This window comes from Mustela putorius, unplaced genomic scaffold (genome assembly GCF_011764305.1).
Source record: "Mustela putorius furo isolate JIRA1106 unplaced genomic scaffold, ASM1176430v1.1 tig00000145_pilon_pilon_pilon, whole genome shotgun sequence".
Taxonomy (NCBI): Eukaryota; Metazoa; Chordata; class Mammalia; order Carnivora; family Mustelidae; genus Mustela; species Mustela putorius.
Window position 1 is genome coordinate 6,413,881 of NW_025421294.1, and position 22,192 is coordinate 6,436,072.

The window sequence follows — 22,192 nt, forward strand, 5'->3', positions numbered from 1 at the left end:
TTTTAAGTCTAAGTTTATATTTAGCATTCATCATAGTTCAAGGGAAATAAATCTGAAAGTGATCCTGATGTAGCCATGCCGAAACTGAGAAAACTCAAGCAATATGGCTTTCCGTGTTATTCCTCTGGAAGACCTCCATCCTCTTTTTGCTATTGAATAATAAATGTGTTTATCACAGAATGCCATCACTCAAAGTGTAGGATTAAATGAGAAATGGAACTAACATTGCTGCCTGGTAACTGGTAATAACCTTGGATCCTAGTGTCTGTGTTTTTCAGAATATTTAACCTGGAGGAGAAATCCACTGTCATTTTCATCATAGATTTGCTCCTACCAGGTTATTTTGGTCAGAAACTAATATCTGTAAGCTTGGAAACTGCTAGTATTATAAAATAATACCTTCTGTTTTAGTACTTGAGGTAATTCATTTCAAATTAAGTAAAGCTGTCCTCTAAACTGTGTATAAATGCTGACCATCTAGAATAGGGTTTATTGAAATGTTTTCCAACAGTTTGTACAGATCTTTGAAAGTGGATGTACAGAGAAAAATAACAAAGCCATCCATCCTGCATTATCAAATCCCTCATTTGTCAGTTAAAGTTTTTCTAAAATTTAGGGTCTACATATTGGAGTAGGATTTGTTCTAAGTACATGTACGAAGTTTCTGCTAGGTATATAACACTGCGGATACACCAAAGAGGCACAGCGTCTTCATAAGTTCTCTGCAGTGAAACATTTGTTAGTTTGGCTATGGACTGTAGTGAATTCTAGAGTGAGTATCCATGGGGAGATGAAGGTGACCTAGCAGCAGAGAGGAAAGTCTTCAATGATGAGGGCTGTCAATGTCCAAATGTACAGGAGAACAATTTCCAGCTTACTGGGAGGTGGGCAAAATGCCTAGAGAAAGGTCAGGGGGTGAGGAAAATCAAGGGGTGAAATGACCCCACACCAGTATTTCCAAGCTATTGATTTAATTGAATGGCTAGAAAGTAAGTTGTGATCAAAACTTCTCAAGTTATCTGCTCAAGGAATGTGTTGAAGATGGAAGGGTTTGTTTTTAAGTACTTACCTTCTAACGGTTGTTTTAAAGCCTCGCTAATTTGAATTACCAGGGAAGCTTCTAAATACAGGTTTTCCCCAGCTATCTGAAAGTACAGCATTCCTATGAAAAGTTTTCTAAGCCAAAATGGCATAAAGTGAAGATGCTATTATCATTAATTTATATGGAACATTTTTGAGCATTCTGGGACCCCCAAAATAACCTCTCAGGCTTTTCTGAGAACTTCGGATATACCTTGCTGACAGAGGCACACACACAAAAATTGAGACAAAGCACGGAAGCACACAGACACAGTTCCAAGCTATGGCAGCTGGATCCTGAGATACTGAGGGGAGTTCCTTGGGAAAGGAGATTGGGGGCTCAACCCCTCTGTTGAGGTGCACGCTGCCTCTGGAAGGGCTCACTGCAAAACAGGCTGAAGGAAATTTCCACTCTGCATTCTTGTGTGTGTGTGTGTGTGTGTGTGTGTGTGTGTGTAAAAGTGAAAATCCGCTTCAGATTTCTTCTGGTTGGTGAGACCAGGTCCTAATGTAGGTCTTAAATAAAAGTGAAGTGGTCTGATGCCAAAGTGGGGGATACCCATATATGAATGACTGCACTCCCCCTGGAGATTCTGATTATTGGGTCTTGAGGAAAGCCTGAGAAATTACTATTATGAAAGTAAACTGAGAAAACCCAATGGGCAATTCTAAAATACAGATACCCAGGAATACAGGAGGTCAGAGAAAAAACTGATGGCACCCAGAAACCTCCTCAGATGTCAAGATGCCGTGTGTGGTTCATGATGACAACTTTATGGGTCTGGGGCTTTAGAGCAGAGTGTATCATATGTGGCATAGCTTCTACCCTGTGGGCGAGAGTGAGAAAAGGCCAATACAACTTTACTCTTGGTCTCCGCTTATCCTCCGCTGGCTTATTCTGGAAACCAGCACAGCAGTGGATGAAGAAGTCATACAGAACTATAAGAATGATTGGCACTACCCATAATTCACGAGTGGCTTTCAGAGGATGCCCTTGAAAAGGTATTGTTTGAGGGAACAAGTTAGAACTCAGCAAAAATAGAAAGTATAAATGGGCTAGAAACAAAGTGATCCATATTTCAGATAGCTATATCATACAAAGGCATCGTTTTGGATCTTGCAAGAGTTAAAAAGGACTGCCAGAGATGACAAGGTTAACACTGTCTCTGGAAACCTGAACAAAACCCTGTCATGGGCAGAACAGGCACTGCGTGTGACGGGAGAGACATGTGTAACCGCAGCGCAGAAATCAACTTACAGAAGGTAAAGGATGTTTCAAATCCAAGTTTGTGAATGACAAACCACATTCTTGGAGATGTTCAATGAGGATGATGACCAATCCATGGAATAACCCAAGAACAAACAGGAGATCTCAACAAAGAGTGGGAAGATAAGTTGGTGTGTTTTTGGACAAATACAATTTCGATCTCCTACTGTCCTACCTGTTTGGTAATTGTGTCTTTAAAAGCTGTTTAGAGATGTGGACTAACTTAAGTGAAACAAGTTATTTCATTTTTATACGGAGTTATTTTGTTAATAGGAGTTATATGATTAGACCATGTCATTTTTTTTTTTTTAGGAGTTATAAGATTAGACCCTGTTCTGTGTCATGACAGATGATGATTTTGTTGAAATACACCTGTCCTTGCTGCCCTATACACCCTAATAAATTTAATGTTACAAGTAGTTGGTTGTTTCCCTCACGCCTCCAATCTAATTTGTTTAAATGGAAAATGGAAAACTTTATAAAGTTGTATGAGCATTTTCTAGTTTCTGATAATTAGCTGAGTTCCCACATTTAATTCTCACCTTTCCTAAATTCCTAATACTAATAAAAAAGAGAAAAAAGAAAAAATACTCACAAAAATTTTATCAGTGAGGCTAATGAGCTAAATCTTCCATTAGCAAGCTAGATATTTTGAGGAATTACTGAAAGAAGTGGTAGAAATAGTACCAAATCTGAGGGAAATATCTGCATGCCTAGAATATAATTAATTCAGCCAGTCAGCGAGCTATTTCATCCATCAGCCAACCATGTGTCCATCTGTCCATCCATCCAACCATCCATCAATCCATCCTTTTTACTCACTTTGTTTAGAAATATTTATTGAGTTCATATAATGTGTCCCACACTTTTAGGCACTGGAGATCACGGTATTGACACAATATTTGCTCTAATGGGATCTAGTGTGGAAGACACAGTTCACAAGTTAATGAATAAATAAACAAGATCCTTGTATCTATCCTTTAATTTTTAAACAAGACACTTTGAAATACTTATAAAGGGCTCTAAAAAACAAAACAGAGTATTGTAATAAGAGGGTTCTTGTGAGCGACCCTAGCAGTGGGGACAGGGAGCTGTATTTTATTGTGTCAGGGAAGACCTGTCCAAAGAGATGATGGTTAGAGCTGAGATCTCAATAATTGGGGTTTGGGTGAATTCATTATGGTAATCTATATAATAGAATACTATGTAATAACTCAAAATGATGTATAAGCATACATGTACTGTGTTTTGAGAAAAGCAAGTTACAAAATATCTGTATATTAAAAAATACTTGGGCATATGAATAAGAAAAAGTCTTGAATATATATCTACATATTAATAATGTTTATCTTTCTGTGGTAGGATTAAAGATGATTTAGCATTTTTTTCTGTCATGAATTTTCATACCTTGCATGATATAAAAATAAAACTGATATAAAAATGAAAAATTTAATCAATGCTCAGAATACTTTATTTCTACAGAAAATTCATACTGCGTTTGTTATAACTTTTGAGATGCTGAAGCAAATATGTTTTGTCATGTGGGATGCATTTTATATGTAGCTATAATCCATTAAAAATTTATTTCCATAATATGTTAGCCGTAGAGACAAGATTACACACAGCAAACAATTAAGTGGAATGAAATGAAAAATAACCCAATGTGAGTGGTATAGGTGATACAGTTTGCATGAGAAGCTTAGTATAGAGAGAATTTAAAGGGATCCAAGGAGTTGGCTCATTGTCTTTTGCATGAAGTGAGACGAGCTTGACCTTTAGGGCTGGAGGATTGGCTTCAGCAGATAAGAGAAGGAACTGCTTGGATGCAGAGATTAATGACTTATGGGGGAGAAGTAAAGCAGTAGGTATAATTAGATTTTGTTGGCATATTAAAAAGAATAAAGTTATAAGATTAGATCTAGGATAAGCTAAGAAGAATTTATAAATTCCATTATGAATCTGTAATTCACAGTGGAATAGATGTAAGGAAATTATTGTGGCTTCTTGAACAGTGGGGCAATGAGATATAAATGGCATATTAGTAAGTTTATTTCAAGCAAGCAGAATTAAGTGAGGAAGCTGGTGACGGGAAGCAGTGACTAAGTTACTGGCCTGTGCTAGACACAGGTGGCATGGCATAGTGCCATGACTGTGGCTGTAAGACCACTTAGGGGGAGTCAGCAGTAATTAATACACCAAAGAGGGGAGACCAGAAAGACTCCAGAAAAAGAGATAATGGGAAACCAGCCTGGAGAAAGTGGGAGATGAAGCTTAAAGAGAAAGGATGGTCTTTCCTAAAAGAGATGAGAAGGAATTAAATCCACAGTGGAATTTGCCTGAGTGGCTACATCATTTAGGTTCTGAGTTACTGATGTGGCCCATTAATCCATTATGGCTGCCTGTGAAGACCTTGCTGTGAAAGGACACTTCAACATATGTTTTGTGTTCCTGAGCTAAATAGTGATGTACTCCCCTTTAATTGTCCCTCATTCCATATGCCATGCTTTGGTTATCTGGGCCACAGAATTAGCTACTGATTCTTTGAGATCTGTCCTCAACTTGACCCCCAGTTTTTATGGTCAAGGTTATGTATCAGTCTATAAACCTGGCTGCTGAGGCTGAAGATGCTGTAATCCATTCTGGCTACATGGCCTAACTCACTTGGTGTTATTTCCTTTCTGGTATTTTAAAAGCCACTTTAGAAGCGGGTCTCTGCATATTGCGGCAGCAGCCTGGCATGGCATGGGGAGGCTCTGAAGTAGCCATTCTGGCAGCTGAATGTACTGGGGTGCCCCCGCCCCCCGAGGATCTGGACATTGTCCAGAAGACTGTAGCCACAGGGAAGAAGTGGCAACTGTCCATCAGGCCCTGCAAGTTGCTGCCAAACTCCCCTGGCCACTTATCCATCTGTTCTGCACAGGTGTCCACCATGCACATAAGACAGACAAGTAATGGAGGCGGGAGCTTAAGTGACTACTCCTCCTCTGACCCATGGACACCAAGCACCAGCTATAAGGAACTTAAAATTGATGTCCCTCCCACTATCAACATGATAACACCTGTCCAGAAGTCCAAGTGCTGCTCCAACCTTTTCACTGGTGAAACTTACCTAGACCATGGTTGATATATTCAGCCATATGTCTCACCAAAATAACTAGGAGGAGGAACACCCAACAGAGGAAAAATTCAGAGACTGTGTCCTCTACCACAGAACTATTGGATATAGATATAAAGAGTATGTCAGAAAGGGAATTCAGGGTAACAGTTATCCAGGCAATGGTTAGGTTAGAGAAGACCATTAGTGGCAACATAGAAACTCTACGGGTGGAAGTGAGGGCTGATTTGGCAGTACTAAAAAATGCTATCAATGAGATCCAATCTAGTCTAAATACTCTAACAGCTAAGGTAGCTGAGGCAGAAGATCGAATTAGTGATCTAGAAGACAAACTGATAGAAGAGAAGGATCAGGAAGAGGCCTGGGACAAACAACTTAGAAGCCATGAAAACAAAATTAGGGAAATAAATAATGCCATGAAGTGTTCCAATGTCAGAATTATTGGGATCCCTGAGGGCAGGGAGTGGAGAAAGAGAGAAGACTAGAAGATATAGTTGAAAAATTCTGGATGAAAATTCTGGGGAATGGAACAGGTGTTCATGTCCTAGAGGCAGAAAGGACACCCCCGAAGATCAATGAGTCTAGAAATACCTCCAGACACTTAATTGTGAAATTTACAAATAATTTTTAGACAAGAGGTCTTAAGGTCAGCTAAGGGGAAAAGATTCCTTATGTACAGAGGAAGGACCATCATAATAACATCAGACCTGTCTACAGAAACCTGGCAAGCCAGAAAGGACTGGCAAGACATATTCAGGGCACTAAATGAGAAAAACATGCAGCAAGGATACTTCATCCAGCCAGGCTGACATTCAAAATGGATGGAGAGGTAAAGAGCTTCCAAGACTGGCAAGGTTTAAAAGAGTATGTCACTACCAAGCCAACACTACAAGAAATATTAAGGGGGGGGGTTCTACGAAAGAAGGAAGAACCCAAGAGTGACATAGAACAGAAACTTACAGAGACAATCTACAGAAACAAGGACTTCTCAGGAAACATGATGTCAATAAAAACTTCTTTCTCAATGTGAGTGACCTAAATGCTCCCATAAAATGACACAGGGTTGTAGACTGGATAAAACAACAGGACCCATCCATATGCTGTCTACAAGAGATGCATTTGGAACCTAAAGATACATCCAGACTGAAAGTAAAGGGATGGATAACTATTTTTCATGCCAATGGGCCTCAAAAGAAAGCTGGGTTGGCGATTCTCATATCAGATAAATTCTATTTTAAGCTAAAGCTGTAGTTGGAGATACAGAAGGACACTATCATTCTTAAAGGATCTCTCCACCAAGAAGATCTAACAATTATAAATATTATGCCCTCAATATGGGAGCAGCCAACTACATAAGCCAACTGTTAATAAAATAAAGAGTCATATTGATATGAACACATTAATTGTAGGGAATCCTAACATGCCACTCTTAGTAATGACACATTGGACCAGATGGACCTTTTACATATATACAGAACATTCCACCCTAAAACAACATTCTTCCTGAGCTCACATGGAACTTTCTCCAGAATAGACCACATACTGGGTCACATATCAGGGCTCCACTGATACCAAAAAATTGAGATTATTCCCTGCTTATTCTCAGACCACAGTGCTTTGAAACTGAAACTCAACCACAAGAAAAAGTTTGGAAGGAAAACAAACACTTGGAAGCTAAAGACCACCTTGCTTAAGAATGCTTGGGTCAACCAGGAAATCAAAGTAGAACTTAAACAATTCATAGAAACCAAAGAGAATGAGCTCACATGGAACTTTCTCCAGAATAGACCACATACTGGGTCACATATCAGGGCTCCACTGATACCAAAAAACTGAGATTATTTCCTGCTTATTCTCAGACCACAGTGCTTTGAAACTGAAACTCAACCACAAGAAAAAGTTTGGAAGGAAAAAAAACACTTGGAAGCTAAAGACCACCTTGCTTAAGAATGCTTGGGTCAACCAGGAAATCAAAGTAGAACTTAAACAATTCATAGAAACCAAAGAGAATGAAGACACATTGGTCCAAAACCTATGGGATAGGAAAAAAGTGGTCCCAAGAGGAATACCCATAGCGATCCAAGCTTCCCTCAAAAAACCTGAAAAATACTGAATACACCAAATCTCTTTACATCTCGAAGAACTGGAAAATGAACAACAAAGTAAGCCAACCCCATGCACAAGAAGGGAAATAATTAAGATTAGAGCAGAGATCAATGAATTAGAAACTAGAGATACAGTAGAACACATCAACAAAACTAGAAGCTGGTTTTTTGAAAGAATTAGTAAAATCGATAAACCACTGGCCAGACTAATCCAAGAGAAAAGAGAAAAGTTAATAAAATTATGAATGAAAGGGGAGAGATCATGACTAACACCAAGGAAATAGAAACAATCATCAGAAATTATTATTATCAACAACTATATGCCAATAAGTTAAGCAACCTGATGAAATGGATGCATTCCTGGAAACCTATAAACTTCCAAGACTGAAACAGGAAGAAATTGATAACCTGAATAGACCAATATCTAGTAACGAGATTGAAGCAGTGATCAAAAACCTCCCAAAAGAGAAGAGCCCAGGACCTGACGGATTCCCTGGAGAATTCTACCAAACATTCAAAGAAGAAATAATACCTATTCTCCTGAAGCTGTTTCAAAAATAGAAACAGAAGGAAAACTTCAGACTCTTTCTATGAAGCCAGCATTACTCTGGTCCCCAAACCAGGCAAAGACCCCATCAAAAAGAATTTCAGACCAATATCCCTGATGAATATGGATGCCAAGATTCTCAACAACATCCTAGCTAATAGGATCCAACAGTACATTAAAAAGATTATCCACCATAACCAGGTGGGATTTATCCCTGGGTGGTTCAACACTCATAAATCAATCAATGAGATAGAACAAATCAATAAGAGAAGAGAGAAGAACCATATGGCCCTCTCAATTGTTGCAGAAAAAGCATTTGACAAGATACAGCATCTGTTCCTGATTAAAACACTTCAAAGTATAGGGATAGAGGGAACATTCCTCAACTTCATAAACTCTATCTATGAAAAACCCACAATGAATATCATTCTCTATGGGAAACAGCTGACAGCCTTCCCTTGAGTTCAGGAACACCACAAGGCTGCCCACTCTCACCATTCTTGTTCAACATAGTACTAGAAGGTTTTGTTTTGTTTTGTTTTTTAGTTTTTTTTTTTTTAAATTTATTTTCAGCGTAACAGTATTCATTGTTTTTGCATCACACCCAGTGCTCCATGCAATCCGTGCCCTCTCCAATACCCACCAACTGGTTCCCCCAACCTCCCACCCCCGCCCCTTCAAAACCATCAGATTGTTTTTCAGAGTCCATAGTCTCTTATGGTTCACCTCCCCTTCCAATTTTCCTCAACTAGAAGTTTCAGCAACAGCAATCAGACAGCAAAAAGAAATAAAAGGTGTCCAAATTGTCAAAGAAGAAGTCAAACTCTCTCTCTTCACAGATGACATGATACTTTTTATGGAAAACCTAAAAGACTCCACCCCCCAACTACTAGGATTCATACAGCAATTCAGTAATGTGACAGGATACAAAATCAATGTACAGAAATCAGTTGCTTTCTTATACATTAAGAACGAAAATATAGAAAGGGAGATTAGAGAATTGGTTCCATTTACTATAGCACCAAGAACCATAAGACACCTGGAAATAAACCTAATCAAAGAGGTAAAGGATCTGTACTTGAGGAACTATGGAACACTCATGAAAGAAATTGAAGAAGACACAAAAAGGATGGAAAATCATTCCATGCTCATAGAAAGAATGAACATTGTTAAAATGTCTATATTGACCAGAGCAATCCATACTTTCAATGCCATCCCAATAAAAATTCCACCAGCACTTTTCAAAATGCTGGGACAAAATTTGTATGGAACCAGAAAGACCCCAACTTGCTAAGGAAATGTCGAAAAAGAAAAACAAAGCTGGGGGCATCACATTGCCTGATTTCAAGCTTTACTACAAAGCTGTGATCACCAAGACAGCATGGTACTGGCACAAAAACAGACACATAGACCAGTGGAACAGAGTAGAGAGACCAGATATAGACCTGCAACTCTGTGGTCAAATAATCTTCAACAAAGCAGGAAAAAATATCCAATGGAAAAAACATGGTATCTTCAATAAATGGTGCTGGGAAAACTGGACAGCTATTTATAGAAGAATGAAACTCAACAATTCTCTTATACCATACACAAAGATAAACGCAAAATGGATAAAAGGCCTCAACATGAGGCAGGAATCTATCAAAATCCTAGAGGAGAACATAGGCAGTAACCTTTTTGACATCAGCCACACCAATTTCTTTCACAAGACATGTCTCCCAAGACAAAGGAAACAAAAGCAAAAATGAACTTTTGGGACTTCATCAAGATAAAAAGCTTTTGAACAGCAAAGGAGACAGTCAACAAAACAACGGACTAGGAGAAGATATTTGCAAATGACACTGCAGATAAAGGACTGATATCCAAGATCTATAAAGAATTTCTCAAACTCAACACATAATCACGTCAAAAAATGGGCAGAAGACCTAAACAGACACTTCTTAAAAGAAGACACACAAATGGCTAACAGACACATGAAAAAATGTTCATCTTCATTAGCCATCAGGTAAATTCAAATCAAAACTACATTGAGATACCACCTTACACCAGTTAGAATGGCCAAAATTAACAGGACAAGAAACAACAAGTGTTGGAGGGGATGTGGAGAAAGAGAAACCCTCTCACACTGTTGGTGGGAATGCAAATTGGTGCAGCCACTTTGGAAAACAGTGGAGAGACTCTTTAAGAAATTAAAAATAGAGCTACCCATGACCCTGCAATTGCACTACTGGGTACTTACCCCAAAGATACAGATGCAGTGAAAAGAAGGGCCATATGTATCCCAATGTTCATAGCAGCAATGGCCACAATCATCAAACTGTGGAAAGAGCCAAGATGTCCTTCAAAAGACGGATGGATAAAGAAGATATCGTTCATACATACCATGGAATATTACTCCTCTGTCAGAAAGGATAAATAACCAACTTTTGTATCAACATGGACGGGACTGGAAGAGATTATGCTGAGTGAAATAAGTCAAGCAAAGAGAGCCAATTATCATATAATTTCACTAATTTTGGAGCATAAGAAATAACCTGGAGGACATTAGCAGAAGGAAAGAAAAGTGAGTTGGGGGAAATCGGGGGGTTGGGGAGATGAATCATGAGAGACTGTGGACTCTGAGAAACAAACTGAGGGTTTTGGAAGGGATTGGGGGGACGGATGGGTGAACCCTGGTAGTGGGTATTAAGGAGGGCATGTATTTCATGGAGCACTGGGTATGGTGGTGCATACGCAATGAATCTCGGAACACTGAAAAAATAAAATAAAGTAAAATAAAATACTCTTTAGGTATATAATAATTTTAGATTTCCAGAGAAGTTGCAAAAGTAGTACTGAATTCCCTCATACCTTTCACCCATATTCCTCTAGGAAAATCCATGTAACTATAGTATCAAAATGAAGAAAATAACATAGGTACCATGCTATTAATTAAACTATAGACTTTATTCTGATTTCGTCAGTATTTCTACTACTTGTTCTTTCCGTTACAGTATCCAATCTGGAATTCATATTACATTTAGTTGTTATTTTTCCTAAGTCGGCTTCATTCTATGGCAGGTCCCTGATCTTTCTTGATCTTTCATGAGCATACACTTTTGAAGAAGAATTATTTTGTCAAATTTCCCTCAATTTAAGTTTGTCTTATGTTTTCCAATGCTTCCATTGAGATTATCCATTTTTGTTATGAACACCACAGAAATACCATGCCCTTTTCAGTGCCACATGTCAGGGCAAATGCGATGCTGAAATATCTTATTACACACATTTATCATTTATTTCTCTTATCGATGTCTCTGTATACATAAGTTTATGCCGACATCTCTGATTCCAGTCCAGCCCCATAGGGTCATCTGAAACTTCCCCTTTTTACTTATTTGAAACTTCTTTCTCCAACAGTGAGAAATAGGGCATTCATGATCTGTATTTACCGATTTTTTTCAATTACAGCATATACATAATGTATTTTAGAAATTGCTAACGCATATTCACAAGAAACGAATTTACCAGCAAGAGTACTGTTTTCATGGGTGCTTGGGTGGCTCAGTGGGTTAAAGCCTCTGCCTTCAGCTCAGGTCATGATCCCAGGGTCTTGGGATTGAGCCCCCGCATCATCTGGCTCTCTGCTCAGCAGGGAGCCTGCTTCCCTCCCTTCCTCCCTCTCTGCCTGCCTCTCTGCCTGCTTGTGATCTCTGCCTGTCAAATAAATAAATAAAATCTTTTAAAAAAAAACAGTACTGTTTTCATGTATAGTTCTTTGGCATTTAGTCTTACAGTATCCAATCAAGATACTATTTTTCATATAACACCCAGTGCTCCATGCAATCCATGACTTCCTTAATAGCCATCACCAGGCTCACCCTCCCCCACCTCCTTCCCCTCTAAAACCCTCAGTTTGTTTCCTGGAGTCCATAGTCTCTCATGGTTTATCTTCCACGTCAAATTCTCCCCCTTCATTTTCCCTACATCAAAAACTAATGATGTACTGTATGGTGACTAACATAACATAATTTAAAAAAATTATTTTTCAAAGTTAAATTTATTTCTTTTTTTCCCCAACCCCCTTTACTGTAGTTATAGTATTTATTTGTATTTAAGTTCATTTAGTACAATTTATATTCTATTTTGTGTTCCCTTTATTCCCAGTCTTTTTAAAATTTACATAAAGAACTTCCTCTTTGTATGTTTTCATAGGTTTGGACATGTTTGGAGAACTGCATGTCCAATATTTCTATATTGGACATATTTTGAGGTAATATATTTTGAGGTAATATTTCTATTACCTCAAAAATTCTCTCCTTCTGTTTTTTCACGGTTACATTTCATCCTCTATCCCCAATCCTTGGCAATTACTGATCTGTTGCCTATTCTTATCATTTTGACTTTTTCAGAAAGTCATTCAAATGGGCTCACAACTGTTTGTTTCTGGCTTCATTCACTTAGCAACATTTATTTAAGATTCATTTGTGTTGTTACTTGAACCAGTAATCTGACTTTTTAAATTTCTTAGCAATATTCTAAAGTATTTAAGAACCCCATTTTGTTTCTTTATTCACTGCTGGAAAACATCTGGGTTGCCTACAGTTTTTGACAAGAATGAACACAGCTGATATACATATTCCTTTAGAGGTTTCTGTATGAACACAAGTAGTCATTTCTCTTGGGTAAATGCCTAGGATTGGGATTGCTGACTCATATGGTAAGTATAAGCTGGACTTTATAGAAAACTACCAAACTGATTTTTCAAAGTGTTTACACATTTCATGTTCCCACCAGTAGTGTATAAGAGTTCCAGTTGCTCCATATCCTCTCAAAACTTGATGTAGTCAAAGTTTTTGCTTGCTCAGCATTCTAAGAAAATGTCTATTCATTTAATATTGTGCTTTAATTTCTATATTACTAATGATTAGAGATGCTGAGCATCTTCTAACATGGTTATTTTACAACTGGATATTTTCTTTGGCTAATTGTCTGTTCACACTTTTATTCCTTTAAAACAAACTAGGTTGTTTGTTTCATTATTGTTGAGTTTTGAGAGTTTTTTATATATAATGTATGCAAGTCCTTTGTTAGAAATGTGATTTGTAAATATTTTCCCCTAGTCTGTGGCTTGCCTTTTCATATTCTTAACAGCATTTTCTATGAAGTAGAAGTTTATAATTTTGATAAGTCCTAATTTATCTTTTGCTTTCCAGGGGTTGAACATTTGGAGTCATATTTTTAAATCTTAGCCTACTTCAAAGTCTAAATGATTTTCTCCTATTTTCTGCTAGAATTCTGAGAGTTTCACTTTTTACGTTTAGGTCTATGTCAATTTTTTAAAAATTAAAAATTAAATTTATTTTTATCTGAGTATAGCTGACACAAAATGTTAAATTAGCTTCAGGTGTACAACATAGTGATTGGACAAGTTTATACTTTAGGCTATGTTCACCACAAGTATAAATACCATTTTTAAAAAAGATTTTATTCGTTTATTTATTTATTTATTTAAGAAAGAAAGAGAGAAAGGAGTCGAGCAAGGGGTGGGGGCAGAGGGAGAAAATCTCAAGCAGAGTCCATGCTCAGGGCAGAGCCTGATGCAGGGCTTTATCTCATGACTCTTCCAGGTTGAAAGCATAACTAACAGCCGCTCCATAAAGAGTGCAATGATAGACTCTTATATGAGAGTCTGTGTATTTTAAATATCTCTTTAAAAGCAAAATTAAAGTGGTTTGTTTTGCCCCCCTTTGAACATGTTCTTTGAACATCCTGATTTTTTAGGCATTTTCTCATTTTTTAATTGTAAATCCATTTCATTTTCCAAGGTTCTTTACCTTCTTCGGGTTCTGGTTTAAATGCCCATCCCTCCTGAAATGATTTCTCATTTCTTAAAATCTGGCAATAGTTGAGTCTCTTCTAGAACTGTGTTTGGAATCTTCCATTTGCTCTTTTCATTTTTTAGCACAGATAAGTTTATGTACGTGTCTCATCTTAGCTATGTTCAAACACCCTTCAAACACAGGTCTGGTGTCTTGCACTTTTTCTGTTTCTCCGGAGGTGAGTCCATCGATTTGCATTATGTTAACTTGAGACTCTAAACCCTAACAGCAGGACAATACTTTTTTCTCACTATTCCGTCACAGTGACTTTCACAGTGCCTGAAACATAGATGGAACTCAAGAAATATTTTTTGATGGGGCACCTCGGTGGCTCAGTGGATTAAAGCCTCTGCCTTTGGCTCGGGTCATGATCTCAGAGTCCTGGGATTGAGCCCTGCATCGGGCTCTCTGCTCAGCAGGGAGCCTGCCACCCCCCACCCCACCCCGCCTGCCTCTCTGCCTACTTGTGAACTCTCTCTCTCTCTGTCAAATAAATAAATAAAATCTTTAAAAAAATATTTTTTGAATAATGAGCAAACAAATCGACTTATTATGAATTTAGTAGAGTGGAGTGACCTTCTGAAAAATTTTGTGCTTCATTTTTCCTTGCAGAATCGTCAGGACAGAAGGAAGTGCCCCCCCTCCCCCCGCCCAGAAATCTGTAGATTGCTAATGCCTGAGTTTTTCTTACTCAGGGAGGGTCTTCCACTTTGGTGAGGCTTGTAGATTGTGTGGAACCTTCTGCAAGAAAGCCATTGAGAGGATTTATGTGGTGTGTTTGTGTTGTTTGTATTTAAGACAATTCAGGCAATCAGGTCTAATTTTCCTAAAAAGGGAGAAGAACAAACCAATCAAGGTTTATTGTGTTGAAAGGAGAAAAGGAAAAGGCCTATCTAGGTTTGTAACAGAACTTGAACTGGTCTCAAGGGTTAACTTGCTTCAAGCTTATGCACTCCTTGCTTGCTGACCTAAGGCCCTTAGTCTATAGCAGAATTAACCCACTTTCTTTGAGCCACTGGCCTTGAAGAGTGAAGGACTGAATGAAATTTCCCAGAAGATGAGGCCTGACTACATTCTAAAACAGCTGCTGCTGATGCCAACAAGTCTGTTCATGGTTGTGTCAACATAGGACTAAGCACCTGGGTCCCAACTTCTCCTGCAGGTAATATCCTCTGCCCCCACATATCTTGTCCTTTCCCCTTTAAAACCCTCTGGCTTCACTGAGACAGGTAAGATGGTATTTGGGATGATAGTCCACCATCTTTACAGGTTCTGGCTTCCTGAATAAAGCAACTTTCCTTTCCCACCATCATTTGACTCTTGAGTAATGATTCTGAGCAGTTGAATCTGAGTTGAGAACCAGTTTTCTATCCAATAACAGGTTTCTCTCCCAGGAGTGAGAGGAAGAAAAGGTTGTAGGCTTCTCTGGAGGTAGAAAGTCCAGAACGCATTTAGTTGTTGTCACTCTGAGGGTCAGGATTCTGAGGAGATGCCTATGAGGATGGAGTTGTGGCCTTAAGGGCAGGCAAAGTCTCCCCATGGCCAGGCTTGGCCTGAAAGTGAGTTTAGCTCTCAGGTCATTGCCCGGCAACAAATAGAGCCTGTTGGCTTGGGCCACAGATGGCTCAACAGCTTGGACAGATGGTGAGAGACTACTGCTTCACAGTGGCATCTTGTGGCCCCGAGACCAAATGGCGAGTGGGGCAGCCACAGACTGAGGCTCTTCTCTGCCCAGAAACTGAAAGGCCGGAAGGTCAGTTTTATTTCTCTATTGATCTATCAATCTATAGATGCATATTGGCAGTCCAAGGGAGGATACAGAGACCTCAAAATTTTTCATATGTCTTTCTGCCAATTTGAAGGGACAGGGATTTGAACTTATAATTAATCTGAAAAAGTTAAAAGATTGTGATATAACATGTAGCTTGCATGTCCCAGAGCAATTCATCTATTGTGTGTGTGTGTGTGTGTATGTATATATATATATATTTTAATCCTGGTCACAGCCTGCTAAGGATAGGAGGTTTTTTTGCAGATACGTAGAGCATTCTTACCTCATAACCTTCCTGCTGGCAAGAAATAGTCTGGCTTCTAGTTCAACTTCCAGTCTAGGAATGTGTAGGTTTCTGGAATCACTCTGAAGTTTTAATGTCTTTACATTATTGTTGACCTTCATTTTCCTTTTCTCCATAAGGAGCACTAATGGGTGAGTATATGCTGGACTGTTTAACGGCACCCACAGCAACATATAATTTTCACTAACAGTGTATGTCCTGAGGGTGTTTAAGGAAGTGTTCTTCCAAACTTAACATTTAACATGAAGAAAAGAAAATCCCACCTTGAAAGCTGGCTTTTGTTTCAGACCAACTGTTTAGCTTAAGTTTAAATTACTTCTTGAAATACATTTCCTTATTGAATGTATGCAATTATATTTCTGATGTGAAAATGGTGGTATGTAGGTGCATAGTCTTTTGCTTCTATCAAGCTTCTCTTTTTGTCTTTATTCCTTCTTCCTCCCAGTTAAATAAATGAGCTTCTCCAGGCATCATCCATTATAAAGGAGTTGAAACAAGAGTCTACACCTCTAGCCATTCTGACATGATTCTGGTTACATTGCTTTTCTCCACTCGCCTCTTTGGGTCCATTTCCCACCCCTGCAGCTTCCCCTATGTGTTCCCTTGCCTTGTCTCTGTAAAGAAATAGTCCCTTTATTAATTTGCCTTCAAAATCCCAGCTGGGCCTGTCTCTGACTCCTTGCAAGACATGGAGTGCTAAAGCATTAAGCTTTTTCTACAAACACTGGGCTGATGAATTGGGAATATTGACTTTTGGAACAACTCTTGAGTACAGTCCTTTTCAGATTGCTTCCTGGACAGTGAGTAGTAATTTTATAATGACTTTTTAGTATCGACTGGGGTCCTATTTCCAAGAGTAAGTATTACATTGTTTAGCCTGGTTGTCTTCAGCTTAAGAGAGGAAAACTTCAGTGAAAAGGATGTGGATTAAAAAAAAAAAAGAAAAAAAAAGAGAAAAGGATGTGGATTATAAAAACTGAATCAACCAAGTTGGCATTCTACCTCCAGCTCATTTTGAAAGGACTACTGGCCCAGTGACTTAGCCCTAATTCTTTGTTCTACATCACATTGGGATCTAGACTTGGGCCTGAGGGGATAGCCAACAAGTGATAACTGGTCCATTTTAAGGAGCTGTTGATGAGTAGGGTTGTGCACAGGCAGAGCAAAACACTGGGCAGCCTGCTGAATAGCAAGCTGGTTCCAATTGCTTTCTAGTGCTTTGCAAAGCAACCTGTGCCCTTACCATCTGGTGCCTGAGCTTTGTGAACTGTTACCCATGATGAATGGTTTGGCACCAAGTAGTCCCGAGACATAAGAACAGTGGTGTTTGGTGCTCTAGTCTATAGTACTGCTTTTCTCCTAATAGAATGCCAAATTTAAAAAATGAGGACGAATAGGGTGATAGATATTTGTTTATTAATCTCTCCAATAGTCTTGTCTTTCATTTTCCTATGAAAGATAGGGAAAGGAAGGTGTTGAGAACTAGGGACCATGTCATGTCACACAGCTGGGGAGAGCAGGCTGTGGAGCAGAGGCTCGTGTGAAGCCTCAGTTCTGGTCACCTTTGGGAAGAGTATCCACTTTCTCTCTAGACGCTTTAGATGAAGACCGACTTTCCATGAGATCCAGCTAAAGATCCACTGAGAAACTCAATTATTGATTGATATTTTTACTTGGTAGAAAATAATATCTTGAATTCACTACTGCTCATGATGTATCAAAAGTTTATGGAGTGTTTCTTGAAGGAATTTCTTCTAGATCATTTAGAAGGTATTCAAGAGAAGGTATTCAAGAGAAGGTATTCAAGAGTGGTCAGACCAGCTTGTTTGTCCTGCATCCCTGCAGCACCCCCTGCCACAGTTCTTTCCCTCCGCTGGGTTTTGATTTTTGCCTTGCGTGTCTGTTGACCTGTCTTGAGGGACATTGTGGGAAACAGTCCTTCTTTTTGTATTTACTGCAGGGGTGTTGTGGTGAGTCCTCTTATCTACATTTCATAAAATCTCCTACGTGAGGACTCAGGGGAAGACTGCCTTTCACGACTTAGATTTAGGAATATTCTGTTTTCTTTTCCCGAGGAACCCATTTGATGTTATATTTGATGTACAACAGTGTGTTTAAGGTGTACAACTTACTGATATGAAACCCTTATATTATAGTTTGATTGCCATGGAGGCCTTAACTAACACCTCTTTCACTTAAGTGACACACCAGTTTGCTTTTGTCTTCTCGACACGGTGAATCACACAACTTTTCTCTCTGTTGTTTTGGCTGCTAGAGAGCTCAGAGAATAGGTCTTGGTTATCTCTAACAATGGAGTTTCTACTATAACTTAATTTCTTGGTTTTATCTCTTTTCTTGACTTTATTTTTCTTTTCCCTGGATTATTAGACTCGGGATTTCTTTCTTTTTTATTTTATGTTTTTTTAAGACTACCTCAAATTATTTATGCATGTAGTAAGTTATTAAAAAAATTAAACAAGACAGCAAGGAGTATATTTTTGTTTTTTTAATTATTTTTTTCTTTGAGAATTTTTTATGTACAGAAAGTCTCAAAAAAAAAAAAGCATATCATTAGCCAAAATGTAATTATTAAAACCATTGATCATTTTACAAAGCAAAAAATGATGTTTAGGTGACACAGTAAAATTGCTCCTCCTCTGCTTAAGCCATTCAAATTGGTTTATGTGATTTGGTCTACACCATATAAGGCAGAATCTTCTAAATGTCTGGCATGCTATCATTCTATTCTATATAGAGAAGTATCATTAATGAGTATTGGGTTAGCTACAAGAAGAGTGACTTTAGATTTAATTTCTCCAGAAAGGGATTCTGTGTTTTTCTTGAGCCCAGCTAGCACCTTGATAATCGTCAATCCGAATTCTAGTTCTGACATGTTACCCATGTCCGTATTGATTAGGTCTCTAGTCATCAGTACTATCTCTTGTTCTTCTTTTTGAGGTGAGTTTTTCTGCCTTGTCATTTTAACCAGATAAGAATAGATGAATGAGAGAACAAAATACTAAAAGGGTAGAAGCAGTGCCTGAAAATATATACTAGGGGCACCTGGGTGGCTCAGTGGGTTAAAGCCTCTGCCTTTGGCTCAGGTCATGATCCCAGGGTCCTGGGATTGAACCCTGTATCAGGCTCTCTGCTTGGCAGGGAGCCTACTTCCCCCTCTCTCTCTTCCTGCCTCTCTGCCTACTTGTGATCTCTGTTTGTCAAATAAATAAATAAATAAATAAAATCTTAAAAGAAAGAAAGAAAGAAAATATACACTAATCAAATTGGAAGAGACCTGAAACGGGGTTGAAGAAAGGAGAAAAAAAAATGCATATATATATATATATATATATATATATGCTTTTTTTTTTTTTTTTTTTGACTGGTGACTAGAACAGAGCCACCCTCTTGATTTTGGGTGCACATTGGTCTGTTAGAAGAAACTACCTCCCAAAATTTTAAAGAAAGAAAAACTTATATATATGCAAATTAAGGGTAAACATAATGAAGGGATGGAATATGACTGTAAAGATGAAAATTAAAAGAGATTCTAAAAAAGTATTGATATAAGAAGTTGGCTTCTTATTAAAAAAAAGGTCAGGCTAGAGACTAGAACAAAGTCATGTGCTAGATTACGGGTATATTTTGATCTCTTAGAAGAAACTGTATCCCAAAATTTTAAAGAAAGAAAAACTTATATGTATACAAAAAATAAGTTTAAATACAATGAATGGATAAGATATGACTATGACCATGAAAACTAAAAAAGATTTTTAAAAAAAAGGTATTGATAAGATAAAATAGTTAAAAAAAAGGTTAAAATAGGAAAAAGAAAAAAATTTTTAAAAATAGAATAAGGAAAAAATTTAAAAAATTTTAACTTTGAAAGACTAAAGGATTAAGGGGAAAAAGCCATGAATTCTATGTGTGGCATTCTCCTAGCTCTGAAGTTCCACAGTTCTTATTTATCAATAAACTTGGTCTTGGCTGGATGTTCTTGCTGATCTTCTGGGCATGGGGCCTGTGCAGTGCTTCTCAAATGTCTTTGCCCAAGGCAGAATTGTGCTGCCCTTGCCAGGGGCCGGGCTATGTAATATGCTCGGGTTTGCTCTCGGAGCTTTTGTTCCCTGAATGCTTTCCGTAGCTTTGGAGGACGGGAATGAAGATGGCGGCCTCCCAATCTCGGTCCCCACTCCTCAGTGCGCCCTCCGAGAAAAGCGCTCAATCCCTTCCATCTCCCTGTTCTCCGGTAGTGCTCTGAGCTCTGTGACCAAGTGTTTCTGTCTCTGGCGCAAGGCTCCGTTTGGAGTCTCCAAACCCAGCCGATTTCTGCAGCACGGCCCTGCATGAGTCTCCCAGATCTGCTGCTTGTTGTGTTCCTGCCCGAAGAGCAGTGCTCCGACTCTGTGTTGGATCACTGGTTAAGGTAATCCAAACTGAAAGCCCTCTCTTTGGCTCTGTCTCTGTAGTCGGCTTCCCCATCTCTGACAGCTCTGCCACACTCAGGCACTCCTGGTCTTTCTGTGACCCTGAGGGTCCTGAGACCCTCAGGACTACATTGGCTCCATGAGGGCTCTATCCCCACTTAGCCTCTGGAGCGACAATCCCTCAGTGGAACAGACTTCTGGAAGTTCTGATTTTGTACTCCGCTGCTCCACTGCTGGCCGGGAACCAGCCCCTACCCCCCTCAGTCTCTCTTCTCAGATTCACTTCTCTGCACATCCTATCTTCCAGAAAGTGGTCATTTTTATGTTCCTAGAATTGCTGCTCTTCTTCTCTTTGATCTCCTTTCGAGTTTGTAGGAGTTCAGAATGGTTTGATAACTATCTGGCTGAACTCCTGGGATGGACGATATTAGGTCTCCTACTTCTCTGCCATCTTGCTCCTCCCTCTCTGGTTAATTCATTTAATTTGTGATTCATTTGTTTCACACATTCATGTGAAATATGCAAGTTTTCAGATTTTAAATTCCAATGGAGTGCCACAAAAGCTATACCCACAAGGCTAAAGAGAAATAGTTACCCCTTCAAGGAAGAAAAAAAAAACTGGACTTCCATTCCCTGAGTTTACTACAGCAACACTTCCATACCTATGGTGTCTATGTTTCACATACATGAGAGAAAGGTTAGCAACGGTTCTTTCACTTCCTTTTCCCTCTGTGGACTCGTCTCATTATTTGTTCTCACAAACATCTGCTCTACTCAGGGCTATAAAGTATGACTTGAATACCAAACCTAATGATGTCTATATCCATCCTGTCTATATCCAAAATGGTTGGGTGGACCAAAAAAATAATTAGAGAAGAATATCAAACCTAAGAGGCATGACATTTATATGACATGGTCATATAGGAATATGTTGTAGCCTGCACCATAATAAATTGTTGGGCACTGTTATTTATGTGTTTATTAGGATTGTAAAGCGCTTTTATCATGACTCCCTGCCTATGTTGCAGTTCTAAACTACAGAGAACCTTTTGAGTTCCAGCAAATAATCTTGTAAAAAGTTAATACAAGTGGAGTCTAGCATTAGGAAATAGGAGTCTTTAAAGGAATATGCTACTTGAATTGTTGCTATAGCCTTAGCTACTTTCTATTTTGCTCCAGTGATGGGGAGGGGACAGATTTCAGGGTCTGCAGCATGAGGTCATGCACAGAGAGATGCTGCACCTAGTTCTTGGTCTCCCCAACATCAAATGCTCTGGATCTGAAAATGTTGGAAGATAATATTAATGAAGTGAGCGGGAGATAGAGAGGTATATGAATATTCAAAATTTTGGCCACATCTGTGGATCTTCACCATGGCTGAGCTTGAGAGTTATATGTAGAGCTGTCTTTACCTTATCAGTATTATTATTATTTTTTAAATGGCTTCGTGGCATTATCCTGAATATTCAAGTTTAGTAGATTTGGAAAAGGTCTGGGTGTTTCTGTGTTTATGAAGTTTCTTAAAAGATCATATTTATTTGAGGCTGGAAACCACTGGTCTTACTAGTAACTGACATGACAATTGAGTATGTCATTGGACTTTTTCCCTTTCTGACTTAATTCTTACATACATGTTCTGAATGATAGCTTGGAACTTGAACATACCCACTCTTACGTCACAGCTTGGAACTGTAATAATACCACCAGAACTAGAA